Here is a 15,273-nt window from a genome sequence, read left to right on the forward strand (position 1 = left end):
TTCCACAAGCCCGCTGGTTAAACTCTCTGTTGTGCTTTTTATTTCACTGAATAACTTCTTCAGTTCGGCAAGTTCTGCTACATTTTTTTTCAGGACATTGATTTCCTTGTACATTTCCTCCTTCAGGTCCTGTATACTTTTCCTCATTTCATCATGATGTCTAGCTGAGTTTTCTTGTATCTCATTCAGTTTCCTTAGAATTATCACTCGAAATTTCTTGTCAGTCATGTCAAGAGATCTAGAGCTTGAGAGTTCTATAGGATCTAGAACTTGAGTGTTATTATCTTTGGGTGGTGTACTTTCTTGGTTTTTCATATTTCTGGTATCCTTTCTTTGATATTTATTCATTGTGGCAGGGGGTTTCACAGTCTACAGGTTTGACACTATTGACTGACTAAGATGTTGCTGTGGTTGCCAATTTGGTATGGCTACCTCAGTGACTGCTCAGTTGGCCACTAGTGCCTTGTGTGTGTGGTTGCCTCGGGTATTGGGCCTCTCCCGGGAGCCACCTCTCTGGTCAGCTTGGACTCTGCCGGGCTGCTGGGTGACGGGGCGGTACCGCAGGGTGTCACTCCTGCCGCTGCCGCTTCCCCTCCTGCTGCCGCTTCCCCTGCTGCTGCTGCCGGTTCCCGTAGACAATCTTATTTAACAGTTGTCTGCTTCTGCTTAAAAATAAAAGTTGTGGAGGTAGATGGTTAGCTCAACTGATTACAGCGTGGTGTTATAACACCAAGGTCAAGGGTTCTGATCCCCATACTGGCCAGCTAAAAAAGGATGAAGAGGTATTTAACTCTAGTTAGTAGGGTTGCTGTTCACAGGAGTATGGGTTGGCGGTTCTGAGACATCCTTATGGCAGGGAAGATATCCTGATCATGAAGGTGGTTCTCCCAGGGCCAGGCTTTCCATCGTACTTCAGATGTACTGATCCCTCTGAATTCCCCACATGTGGGACACTCGACTGTGGAATTTACGCTAGTTGGGGACGTCCTTAAGACATCCGCGGGCTATTTCCAAAATATCCACCACCACCCCCCCACAGCGACAGGGCTGGGTTCACGTGCAACCAGTTTTTCAGGCAGCCACCTCCTCCCCTCTCCTCCCTCTTCGTTGATCGCGGCTCTAAAAATGACTTTGTGTGGGGGACAATGGCTGAAGTCTCACTGGCGCCTCGGCCCAGCACAGGAGGCGAAGCCCACTCCACCGGTTCTGAGAACACCAGCCCGCGGTCCCCAGGCAGAGGTGGAGGCTGGAGAGAGACCAAAGGGGCGACAGGGTGGGAGAGGCAGAGCCCCAGACCCTCATTCATTCATTTAAAATATATTTATGCATTACCTTCTCTGTGCCAGATGCTATTGTGGATACAGAGATGAACATATACCCTCTCATTAAAGAATATACATTGGGCTTTGAGTGACAGATAATAAAAAAGTTAAAAATAAACAAATACTATAATTTCAGATAAGTGCTATGGAGATAAATAAATCAGGGAATGGGCATAGAAAGTGACTGAATTGGGCATGGGCAGGCTATATTGAATCATGTAGACAGGAGGTGGTGACGTCTGAGCAGAGACCTGAATGTGAAGGAGTGAGCCATGCCAAGTGCAGGGAAAAGGGCGTTCCAGGCAGAGGGAAGAGCTCGTGCAAATGCCCTGGAGTGCAAGCGAGCGTGGTGCCTCTAGGACTTGCAGGTCAGTGTGGCTAGAGTGTGCGAGGGCAATGGGTAGGAGACAAGGCTGGCTAAGTAGGAGCAGCCGAACTGTATGGAGCCTGACAGGTTATATTAAAGGGCTTTGATTGTATAATAGGTGGTCCTGACCTGATTTTAAATTTTGCGATCAAAACCAAATAATATTAATTCTTATCCTTGGTGTCTCTGTTTTCCCCTTTTCCTGTACTCTCTGTATCTCTACTTGCATTAGGTACGGTGATGTATATCGGGCTGGCTTCTCATTTTGGAACAATTAGAATGCATAAGCATTAGAGAGCAGCTAGAAAAAATGGGAGTTTTCTACTTTGCTTACGTGTATCAGAAATGTTCAAAATTAAAGAAATCTTTATTGATGATTTTCTCAACTGAATAGAACACTGGTAGTCCAGTTTATAATAATTACCTTTATTTAAGGACTACAATGAAAAATCAGGGGGCTTTGGTCCACTGCAAGATCCTAGAATGATAGGGCCAGAAAGAGTCTAACTTCGTTCTTTTTCAAATGAGCAAGTTGAGACCCCCAGGGATTACATTACTTGCTCAGGTAACTTAGTTAATCAGCGGGAGATGAATCTAGGTTGTCTGACTCCTGGGACATACTGTGTGCATGTGTTTTAATGTAACCCAGTCCCTTTTCTTTATTCTTTTTGTCTAGTTAGCAGTCATTCTCAGCTCTAATGTTTCTTATAATAATATTTAATAAATACATGGTGAAGATAATTAAGCCAATTTATAGAATTGCTGGAAAGCAAGAGAAAGAAAATAGACTATGCTTTCATTTATTCAATACCTATTTTTAGGGTGCCTGCTATGTTGCCATGTATTGTGCTAGACACTGAGATACTGCAGAGGATGACACAGACATGAGCCCTATCAGTGACTGTGGGGACTTCAGTCTAGGTAATTGAGTCAAGGTGGTACTTTGAAGATAATATTTATTCCATCAATAATATGTCAATTATTGAATTGTCAACATTTGTTTTACCCATAAGATTTTCGTATATTATAGAATGTTAGATATCTGAGATGAAATTTCCTCTGATTTCCTATGCGTCACCTAAAATGCAATATTATTTGTCAAATAAAATTATAAGAAGGTGTTTGTCTACTAGTCCCTAAGATCTGGAAATAGAACATACTTCAGGTCTCTCATCAAGGGCCAGGTGGATTTTTCAACTGATTGTAATGAATACCTGTGACCTCAGGAGAGTCACAGTGCAGGGCACAGGCAGGAGCCTGCCCAAGTGAGCAGGGATGCAGTGGCTGGATCAGCAGGTAGAAAATTTAACAAGTGAAGCAACACCAATCACAGAGATTGCCCAGCAGGCAGGAGGCAAAGGATCCTATAGCCAGTAGGAGTCAGACTGAAGTTTGGCAGCCCAGCGTGAAATGGTAGCCCTTGAGCCTGGTTTTCAGGGCCAGGAGGTTAATCACCTAGAATATTTAGGGGGCCAAGATATTAGGTAGGACCAATGGCAGAGGCTCAACAAAGGGTAACATAGTAGGGTTACTGGAACTGAGTGACAAGGACAGGCTTGGTCAAGAGCAGACACCAAGAGCTGTGTTGCTCAAAGCAGAACTCAAAGCTCGGAGGGTAATCCTACCAAAGCTCAAGTGTGTCCTCATATTTTTCTTGCCTAAGGACGAGGTGCTAAAAATTGGCTTATAAATGACGTTTAAGCAGTTTGTGTAGGTAATAGCAAAGTGTTGAGGCATAGAGCCTTGCCATGAAGGGTGGCTTTGACTAACATTATCTTATAGAAATAGTTTTCAAATTTTAATAGGTATCATAATCACGTAGAGGAATTATTAAAACAAGGATTGCTGGGCCCTATCCCTGTCGTTTCTGTTTTGGTAGGTCTATGCTGGGGCCTGATAGTATGAGGGGTCTTCAAAAAGTTCATGGAAGGATTCGTATTATCTTTTATTCCAATTATTCCACGAACTTTTTGAAGTATCCTATGCATTTTTAACAAGTTTCCAAGTAATGCTGATGATGCGGGTCTGGGGATTACTCCTTGAATACCCCTGTCTTACAGTATCAAAAATGCTAATGGTACGATAATGGAAGTTTTTAGGATCTTATTATGGCACCATGATTGGGTGAATTTCTTCCATTGAAAAGAAGAAAGAACCCCAGGGAACCTGTTGCTTTTGAATTCCTTTGAGTACATAGTGAAAATTTAAACTCTTCTGCCAATATCCATTGATATAGGTAAGATACATATCAATTTGATTCTAAAAAAAGGATTTTTCTTAAAAAACAAAAGCAAGGCTAACGTTTGCAGCCTCTTACCTTCCTAGCACAAACATCACTCCTCCACCAAGGCGGGGCTCTCTCTGCTTAGTCCACTGCCGTAAGCTGGCACACACTGCTGGTATGTGACAGGTGCTCAGGGAGTATTTGTTAAGTAAAATAAATGAATTTACTTGATAACATTAATGAGCAAATGGTATAGTTCGTCTTGAGTTGCTATAACAGAGTACCTGAGACTGGGTGATTTATAAAGAAAAATGAAATTTATTCCTTACAGTTTCTGAGGCTGGGAAGTCCAAAGTCCATCTGGTGGTGGTGACAGTGACCCAGGGGTCTCACATTGCAAGATGGTGGAAGCAGAGAGAGAGAGAGAGAGGCAGATTCTCCTCTTCTTTTAAAGCCTCAGAACCAGGCCCCTGACCACCATTTTTAATCCACTCACTACGGCAGGGTCCTACAATCCAATCACCTCTTCAAGGCTCCACCTTTCAATTATTGTAATAGGATTTCCCACCCTCTTAACAGTCACAGTGGGGGCTAAGTTTCTAATACATAACACTTGGGAGACACAGTTCAAGCTTCAGTGAGTCTTGGGAGGACATAATTCAGTCCACTACAGCAAATAAATGAATTTAATTTGTATATAATTTTTTTCTTTAAAATTCATTGCTCTGGGATTTATTTTTGTGTTTAATTTTATCTTTTATTAACTTTTCTTATAGGCAACGTTAAAAATGAGAATGCGAAATCATTGACATTAAGGGCAAAAGTCAGGAAGTGCAGGGAGACATTGTTAACACATCAGGAAACGGATGTAGAGACTGCTCCGCCCAGTAGGTGGATGTCTGGATCAGCTCTCCCCTCCCTCGCACAGTGAGTGGTAGGCCTGTTTGTGCAGATTTCTACGGCGCTTGTCAAGCCTCTGTCTAGGGCTACAGCCCCGAGTGGGGACCACTTCTGCCATGCTGACTCTTCTCCTCTCTTCTTCCAGAGATCTCTATCTCCTGCAGGGCAGGAATCAGACAGCTGCTCCTAAACACTCCTGCAGGTTTATTGCCATCCACAGTCCCTCAGTTTCCACAACTCTACCAGAGAAATAAAACTTCTGTGTTATCTAAAAGAAACTGAAATAACTAAATATCTGCAAATCTTAATGAACTATTCCAGAAAGCAAATTATTTAGAAATGCAAAATTTTATTCTTGTTAACGTCCAGTGTCCTGTTCTCATTTATCCTTAGGTTCTCGTTTCCGTTTCCTTTCTTTTTTACTTAAACCTATAATCATCCAGAAGAATAGTTTTTACCCCCTGCCCACCTTTTGTTTAGAAAAACCACAAAGTCTTTTATTCGAACCATCCTCATGTAAAAGCCCAATATATATACACCAGAAGTGGAGGTGCCCTGGTGGAGTGGGGGTGGGGAGCCCAGCACTCTGCAAGAGGAACCCAGCGATGCCACCATTTGTAGCAATTCAGCCCAGCACAGTGCATGACAATAAATTAGCAAAGACAGATTCAACACAGTTATTTCCTCAACAATTACACACTGGATGTCTCAGAAAATGACTGCTTAGCTGTATGCTCATTTCAAACAGTATTAGGGAAAGGAAATAAAATGGAATCAAATGTTGAGAACAAGGGAAGCTATTAGTGCTTCATCTTCTGAAATACTCTATTTTTCCTGGAGATTTTAATCTGACCACAGGCAGAAAGGTGATCATTAGAGTAAGACGGTATCTTCTTTTTTAAATGCTCCATTACACTGTACATAGTGATAATTGTTATTCACATGCACACTATCTGCGGAAATGAAGGAGATTAAATTGGGTGCTAAGCAGCATCGACTTCTGTAAAACTCACACTCTCAGGAGAAGCCCAGGCTGTACCAGGAAGAGCAAGAATTTAGGGGCAGAAGACCGGACCACTTGCTGGCAGCAAGATCTAAGGCGAATCCCTGAGCCTCTGGGGCCTTCTGTTTTCTAGTTGTAAAATGAGGATACTAACCTAATTCTGCTTTCTTCACAGTGGGGATGTCGGGACTCAATCCCATAGGGAAGGTGTTCATATCACATAATGTACAGGATTATAAAGTTCTGAACAAACACAAGCTTTTATTACGTAAGTATTTGAAAAATATGCATACTTCAGTTGCATATTACCTTACCATATGGGTGAAGCACAAAATCACTCTGTGATGGCCCACTGTGCATGGAAGACTATCTTAGGCTCTGTGGGGAAGAGTGGGATTGGTAGACAATGTATTCAACAGGTGAATAATCTAATGGACACTTGAGATAAATACATGTGAATACATGTATATAAGCAATATGCAAAGATACTGGTAGCTGCTATTGGCTTTGTTGAGCCTCTTTTTTTTTGTGCCAGCCACCAAAATGAGGGATCCTCATGCAGCTTTACAAAGTAGAACCAATTTTTCCCATTACAAGAGAGAAAACTCAGGCATGTAGAGTTTACAGTGACTTGCACTGGGTCATGAAGCTTGGAGGGGTCAGAGTCAGGACTCGAACCCATGTCTGTCTGTCTGGCTTCAAAGCCAGAGCACTGACCCGTGCCTGTACTATCCACAACCTCACTCTCCTTTTCTCCCCACTTCTTAGTCTCCCTTTCCCTCCTGTCCACTCCGTTCCTCCTTCTTCTCTACTGTTTATCTTTCTTTCTCTTACAGATATGCCATCCTGTATTTATAATTAAGCACAGTTTTATCATTATTAGCCAACTGGAATTAGAGTTTTCCTGCCAACTTATAAAAATCCTCTTTTAAAACTGAGATATTCAGGGTGCTATAAATTATGAATGTTTCAAATAAAACTTCTTAGTGCACACATTGTTGGATCCAACGTCAAATCTATACTTTAAAAATATGACTGGCTGGGTGGACTAAGCCTATTTCTTTCAATGTTATATTAAATCTTTGAAATATTTGGTTATTCATGTAATAAAAATTTTGTTACAGAAATAAAAGCCTTTGAGTTGTAACTAAAATTTCTTCATGTGACAGCAGGTATGTTTAACATGCTTCTTACTGAGAGTGTTATTCAGAGCAATAGGGGTATAGCTTTCTTTTAACCAGGCAGGATGAACATTGTTGGAACACAGATACCATTTATTAATTAGTAATTCAATCATGACTTTATACTTAGCCAATATGATGTAATAGCTTCAGCTTTTTTTTGATTACTTTACAACTTGGGATGGGGAATAAGGTATATGATAGAGGTGAGGATTTTTAGCAAATGCCAGGTATGAACCTCCTAGATTTCCCTATGGGCTACACATTTATATTGACATAAATTGGTCTGCAAATTATGTAACTAGAGTATTACATATGTGGCGGAGAGCTTGTCATGTGCAACTAGCAAATATGTATAAAAAGAGCCTAACTTTTCAAGCCATCCTTTGGAATGTCTCGTGAATAAAAACACATTTAAAAAAAAAGCGTAGATTGGAACTGTGCATGGAAACTAATGTCTGTCTCATCTTTAAACCTGGGGGACTTAGACACATGGAGTGTTCCCTGTAGAGCCTGTTCCCCATAGAGTATGGACAGTCATGTGGAATTTTACCAAGACTAATTCTCCTACTCTCTGCAGTGGAGAGATGGTTGCCAAGACAGTTCACTCATTCATCATTACTTCATTTCTGTCATTTGAGGACTGAGAGGACAGAGTACCTTGCACTTAAGGATCTGATAAAATACGTAGGGAATTCTTTTTATTAACTGGAGGATGGAACAAAACGATCATTTGTTGAACATCTACTTTGAGCCAGGTACCTTCATATGCCCAAACATTTTTTATTAAAAAAAATTCTATGCTACAAAGTTGTATTCCTATGTTATTTTTAAAATTGGGAAACTGAGATTCCGGGAGTTTGGGCAGAGGGACCAGTGTTTCTCTGCTAAAGGTGGTAGAGCTGGTATTCAGGCTTGGTCTCTGGACTGCCAGCACCTAGCTCTTTACATTATCCTAGCCTGCAAGAAAGAGAAGTGTTTGTAATATTAGACCACACCATGCCCTGTTTCCTGGCACGGTCCAATATTGGGACCTGGGTACTCTCCTGTGGCTTCTCCTGCAGTAAATGTATCTCAGTTGCCTTTACCATTTTATGAGAGTTTTATAACATATAAACTTTATAACTATATTGAGCAAAAATAAGAGGCTATACATTAGAGTTGATAAATGATTTCAGAAAAGTTGTGGGATACAAAATCAAAACACAAAAATCAGTATTGTTTTTATACTCCAACAAGGAACCACCAGAAAAAGAAATAAAGAAAGCTAGCCCATTTACAATGGTCACCCCCAAAATAAAATGTCTAGGAATCAATTTAACCAGAGAGGAGAAAGATCTCTGCAACAAGAGCTACAAATCACTGTTGCAAGAAATTAAAGATGACACAAAAAGATGGAAGGACATTCCTTGTTCTTGGGTTGGAAGAATTAACATTGTGAAAATGTCCATACTATCCAAAGCAATCTATAGATTCAATGCAATTCCCATCAGAACACCAATGATGTTCTTCACAGAAATAGAGAAAACAATCCTGACATTCATATGGAAAAAGAAAAGACCCCAGATAACCAAAGCAATCCTGAGGGGGAAAAAAAAAAAGCCAGGGGCATAACACTACCTGACTTTAAATTATACTACAAAGCTATAGTAACCAAAACTGCATGGTACTGTCCTAAAAACAGACACTCAGACCAATGGAAAATAATAAGGAACCCAGAAATCAACCCATATACTTACAGCCAACTGATCTTCAACAAAGACACCAAGAATACACACTGGGAAAAAGACCGTCTCTTCATTAAATGGTGCTGGGAAAGCACCATTCATATGTAGAAGAATGAAATTAGACCCATACATCTAGCCATATACCAAAATCAACTCAAAATGGATTAAACACTTAAATATAAGACCTGAAACTATAAAACTCCTAAAAGAAAACATAGGAGAGGCACTTCAGGAAGTAGGACTGGGCAAATGTGGAATACACTATAAAGCAAATGTACTTCACAGGGCCTGGTTTTCCAAAGCCTTGCAGTTTCAAATATTGACCTTGCAAAGGACAGGAAATTTTCCTCAGGCTATAAAGTCTCTGGTGTAAGATAAATAATTCGAATACAGCAAGGTTGCTGGCTCAAAGACAGACTAGTTACTGACTAATATGTAAAGATACTGGGAAATTGCTGTAAGAAGGAATGTTTGCTAAGATTAAGCTTTTGTTGGTGGATCACTTAATTGCCTTAATGGAAAGTCATCTGACTTGTCTTTACTGAATGTTACTAGCTTCTATTGTTAAGCTTGTTAAAACTTTAACCCTACCTATGTCTCTTACTATAACTTCCTGGGCTAAAGAATAAATGCAGGAAGAAAACCCCAATTTGTGGTTAATTTCCCAAGGAAGGAATGCCTCTTGTTTGAGGGTTCTGGGGAAGTTAACTGCTTTGGGGCTTCTCACTGCTCAGAAGAGATGGGCTTTGAGTAATCCTTTGCGGCTCCATCACCCATGGGTGACAAATCTGTGGGGGGCAAAGCAACAGGCAAAGACTTTATGAATATGACCCCAAAAGCACAAGCAATAGAAGAAAAAAATAAACAAATGGGATTACATCAAACTAAAAGTCTTCTGCACAGAAAAAGTAATTAACAGAGCAAAAAGGCAACCTACAGAGTGGGAGAAAATATTTGCAAACTATGCATCCAACAAAGGATTAACATCCAGAACATATAAGGCATTAAAACAACTTAGTAAAAATACAAATAACCCGATTAAAAAATGGGCAAAGGAGCTGAATAGACATTTCTCATAGGAAGATATACACATAGGCAGAAGAGACATGAAAAAATGCTCAACATCACTCAGCATCAGAGATGTGCAAATCAAAACCACATTGAGATCTCTCACCCCAGTTAGACCAGCTATTATCAAAAAGACAGAATAACAAATGCTGGTGAGGATGTACAGAAAGGGGAACCCACCTACACTGTTGGAGGGACTGTGAATTAGTGGAGCCATTACGGAAAACAGTATGGAGGTTTCTCAAACAACTATAGATAAAAGTGCCATTCAATCCAGTAATCCCACTGCTGGGTATATACCTAAAGGAATGGAAATCATCATGTTGAAGGGATACCTGCACTCCCATGTTTATCACAGCTCTGTTTACAATAGTCAAGAGTAGGAACCAACCTAAATGTTCATAATCAGATGCCTGGATAAGGAAAATGTGGTACATTTACACAATGGAATACTACTCTGCCATAAAAAAGAATGAAATACTGCCATTTGCAGCAACATGGATGATCTTGGAGAAAATCATGTTAAGTGAAATAAGCCAAACACAGAAATACCTCATGTCTTCACTCATAAGTGGGAGCTAAAAAACAAATACATTTAAAAGAAAGAAAGAAAGATACAACAGTCACAATAATGTGCTGAACTTTAAAAAGGAGAGGACAGAACTGAGGTCACCAGATGTGGGAGACGGGAAGGAAGACAGTGTGTAGAGGAAGAATTGATAAAGGGTCCAGAAAAATGATTACACTGTACAATGTTGCATATAATAATTATTGTGATTTGAGCATCACATATTGCATACAGGTTTTGATATTCAACTCGGTACTTCACAGATATGTACGATCAACTCTATTTCAATAAAAAGGAACAAAACAAAACAAAAAAAGAAATGATTATAATGTATTATAATAAATCAACTTTTGATTAAGAAAAAAATAGGAAAAATTGAAGCTCAGTTTTCAACATGTGGGCTGGCTGGTGAGCTCAGTTGGTTAGCATGTAGTGTTATAACACCAAGGTTAAGGGTTTGCATTGTGTACAGGCTTGTCAGCTGCCAAAAAACAAACAAAACAAAACAAAAAATTTCAATATGTGTATACAGTTATCAATTTAAGTATGTATATATTTTAAAAATAGCACACATCATGTAATCTTGATTTCCTGATATTTCATTGAAGAAAATTATTTTCCAAATTTTTTTTTTTTTTTTTTGTGTGTCTTTTTCGTGACCGGCACTCAGCCAGTGAGTGCACTGGTCATTCCTATATAGGATCCGAACCCGCGGCGGCAGCGTCGCGGCGCTCCCAGCGCCCACTCTCCTGAGTGCGCCACGGGCTCGGCCCCCACATTTTTTTTTTTATGCAGAGATTAGTGTACATTATGCATCACTTTAGGTGATCTGGATTAGGATCTTTTAAGGTTTTGATCTTCCAAAATTGGTTTGCCAGAACGCTCATCACTAATATTTAATGAGTGCTTACTGTATATTTGTATGTGTACCATTTATATGCTTCAAGTGAGTTTTCTTTCTGAATGCTCAGCACCCAATGACATACCTGGTGTGATTATCCCCATTTAACAGATGAGAAAACCAAAAGGCCATCAGGCTGGCTAAGCGGGGAGACTGGAATGAAGCCCAGTATTCTGATTCCAGAGTCCATGGTCTTAACCATAATGTGTATCTATAACATCACTGTGCAAAAAGTTAATACTCAAAAAATATTGCACAACAAAAACATTACCCACAGAAAATAGCAGTGGGACATAGGCTAACATTTACTCCAACTTCTCATCCTTCCCTAGGTCAGCGTTGGTTCATGCTCTTTTGCATTCTCTGGCATTCTCCCTGAAGTCTTCAACCCCACAGGATATCATACAAGGACATCCTCCGTCTAGAGTATTGCTGGTGGTGGGTTTTTGCCTTGGGAACTGCCAAAGTGAAAGTTTCTATGAAGTACATCCTTTCTTTTTTGGGAGGGCATGATTTTTCCTGAAATAATGCCTAGTGGTGCCACTGGTGGGTGAACACATGGGTCCCCTGTTCCCCCTCTGCAGGAGAGACGTGGGGCTGTGGCTGCCAACCAGCTCAAGAGAGGCAGTGCAGGCACAGTCTCTGGAGAAGTGTAGCTCGATGGTTCGACGTGAAGAAAGAGACAAGTTTCAGGGACATCGGGGGTAGAGGGAAGGAAGCAGGCTGTTACATGTCTATGGAAGCAGAATCAGCCACAGGGCTGACGGGCTCTGGCAGCAGGAAACTGGGCATTATTTCCGGAGAGAGCTTCCTGCCCCCAGAGGATGAACTTCTCCACTTTGCACATTTCCCTGCTTGTATTAAGAGCGTCCTAAGAAAGAAATACTCTTGCATGTGGCTCCCCGTCTCTATCTTCGGTCAGGGGTCGTTGATAGGAGCTACTGCCCAGGAAGTCCCCTGGGGGAGCCCAGTGGACAGGAGACGGGGCTGGGGTGGGCGTCGGGAGGTGGACTGTGCCTGTCTGTGGGGCCCGAGCACTCTCGCTCGCCCCCCCATTTGTCATCCCCACCCTACTCATAGTTTTTAAGCTAACTGACCACTAATTTTTATGAGTCACTGGCTTTTCGGGCTGAATTAGTTCTTCCAGAGTTCAGAAACACGACCCGCCACACCAGCCTAACCACCTGTGAACCTTTCTGGAAAGTTCTAGGCAAGTGGTGGATGCAAAGCGAGGCGTGCAGTACGAAGGCAGGTGGAAGTACAGGCGTCACAGTCCATGTGTTAAAACCGACTCTGTGAAATAACATGGAAAGATACAAGTATATGCTTTTAAAAGGAAATATGGAACCTCATATATACGTTGCAAACTTATTTCATTAACCTTGTTCTTCTTTTCCTTTGTTCTAAGCCGTTTCTCGTCGGTCTCCGTACAGACAAACGGTCTCAGCACTTCCAGCAGCTTCTGTCCTGCGCGTTGCTATGCAACAAGACGCATCCTATCTGCGTCCCTTGTTGTATCCCGTTTCCGTTCAACAACTCAAAACAACCGGCCGGGCGCTTCAGCGTGCTGCTTCCTCCGTCCTGCAGAGTGGAATGTCTGTCGAGTATCTTCCTGGGCTTCCTATCTCTTCCTGTTACAGCCTTGAAAAAACGTGTTTGCCCCCAATTGATTTTCCTCATCACTTCCTATTTACACCAACCCTCTCAGTGCTAGGGCAGGCAAAACGTGCATCCGTGGGCCGTGCAGCTGTCGCCCACAGGAAAAAATGTGTCAGCCAATTGTGTGAGGTTTGAAACCAAGATTTTTTTTTATTGTTGTCAGGTGTTGGGTTCCTGTTTTTCCTTTTTATCATGGCTTTGTTTCCCAACAGATACTCGAAATTAACAAAAAGAAAAAAAAAATTAAAACAAACATAAAAGCAACTCCTTTCTCATTTCTGGGCTTAAGAAAGAGGATAATAAACTTGATGATTCTTACAAAATAAGAGACGAGCAGAGGACATGAACATGTTCTGCATTTCGAAGATAGGAAGTTCAGAATTTAAAGAGGGAAAAACTTCAAAAAATGGAAGCAGGGGAATAAGTTCTGGTGTTCTATTGCACAGCAGGGAGAATATAGTTAACAATGATGTACTGCATATTTCAAAATAGCTATAAGAGAGGATTTTGACTGTTGTACCAAAGAAATGATGAAGGTTTGAGGTGATGGATAAGTTAATTACCCGGATTTGATCATTACACCTTGTGTACATGTGTTGAAACATCACACTGTACCCCATGAATATGTCCAATTATTATGTCAATTAAAAACAAGAAAAAACTTAAAAAGAAATAGAAACGAAAATACATCTTTTTTAAAGAGGATGTGTCATGTTGGTATTCTCTCTCTTTTTTAACCATTAGGAAATTAGACTCATTTATGGATATTTCCAGAACTCATTTTATGCTCCTTTAATTCATGTCATTTTTCTTATTCCTAGCGTTCACAATCTCAAATAAGGACTAAAGTTGATCCAACTAAGACAGCAGTGGGTGTGGAAGGGGGGAGGTGGAAACATTGAGGTGAGAGTGGTTGGGGAAACATATTCACCATTCCTTGCTCTTCAGTGATTTCAAATTCTGATTTCTGAAGAAAAATCTAAGGTCCAGTGGAAAAGCATGAACACATTTGAAAATTCATAGAGCATATGTGACTCACGCTAATGTTATTTTTCTTGATTTTAAAATAAACTTGCTGCAGCATTGCATGATTTGAAATGAAGTATAAACCACTCAATAGAAGTATGATGCTGTACAACTACTGCAAATTTAACAAAACGTTTCAATTACCTTACATTTATGTAAAATTGTGTGCAATGTTGTCTTTACAGATGGGCGCGCTGACCTTCTTTCCTGGGACATTTTGGTTTCTCAGTCACGTACATATTCTCTGTAGAGTTGTTGTAAATTTCCTTCTGCACTTTACTTCCATGGTTATTGTTTACATGACCGATCATCCTAAATTTGGGTTGGCTTCTTGCCTGAAGAAGATTCTAACAGCACACACCGGAGATTATCAGAACAAACGATCGTTGTGGCCAGGTCCCCTGCTGCGATGTTTATCTAGAACTCAGAACACTGCGGATTATTGTTGTGAGACCAGAAGAGAAGCTAAGTCATGCTGATGATCTGCGTTTCGTGGCATTACTCATTTGAGGTTACTGTGGTCTCTTGTTACTGATAGGATTTTATCACTATTGCCACAGCACCATGTGTACCTTTTGCATAATCTGACTATATTATGCACATAAGCCAAAATGAGGCACTGATTTATGTGGGAGCAATGTCAGATTGAACCCAATGGCAATCAGGCTTTCAGATGGTGCTATGTCTGTGCATTTCACTTAGATTGTTCATGACTGTCTGTGTTTGTGAGTGGTTCTGAAGTTACTTGCTAAGTAGGCCCAGGTGCTCGTTGGTCATATAAAAAAGAAAAAGTAGATGGAAGGTTGGTAATGTGGATATATTAAATTCATACATATGTGTATGTATATTATATGTACATGTGTATGTTTGTGTGTATACATATTTATGGAGATGTAGATATTAAAAATTATACAAACCCCTCAAAACAATTTTAGCTCACTCCTTTACCATGTGCATCAAATACTACCTTACATTTCATCTTTATTTTTACCTCTGGTTTTTAAAAAGTTAGGTAAGATAACTCTTTTTCACTGGATATTTAAAATATTTAAAAATATGCTGAAAGAGTTGTAATACTACAAATTTCATTAGATCTCCAGATCTTTTTATATCTTGTGCTTGGGAGAATCTCCTGTTCTCATTTATATCATACTCAGGAAAAATAAATAATAGATTTAACCAAAAAAGAAACTTATTTTTTGAACTTTGTTCTCTTTTGAGGGTTCAGAAACATTCAGTCCACCCTTCATTTATTTCCCTTAGAATATTTCATCATATCACTTTAAACCACGAGTCTTAAAAATTCCTTTCCATCATGAACATAGTG

The 15,273-nt window shown here is 40.3% G+C and overlaps 1 non-coding gene across 1 annotated transcript; it reads left to right on the forward strand.

The window, feature by feature from the left end:
• Positions 1-843: 843 nt before the first annotated feature.
• Positions 844-1,003, forward strand: LOC134391457 (U1 spliceosomal RNA). The gene has a single exon (XR_010024989.1). It is a non-coding gene; the product is annotated as a U1 spliceosomal RNA (small nuclear RNA).
• Positions 1,004-15,273: the final 14,270 nt, after the last annotated feature.

This window comes from Cynocephalus volans, chromosome 11, assembly GCF_027409185.1.
Source record: "Cynocephalus volans isolate mCynVol1 chromosome 11, mCynVol1.pri, whole genome shotgun sequence".
Lineage (NCBI taxonomy): Eukaryota > Metazoa > Chordata > Mammalia > Dermoptera > Cynocephalidae > Cynocephalus > Cynocephalus volans.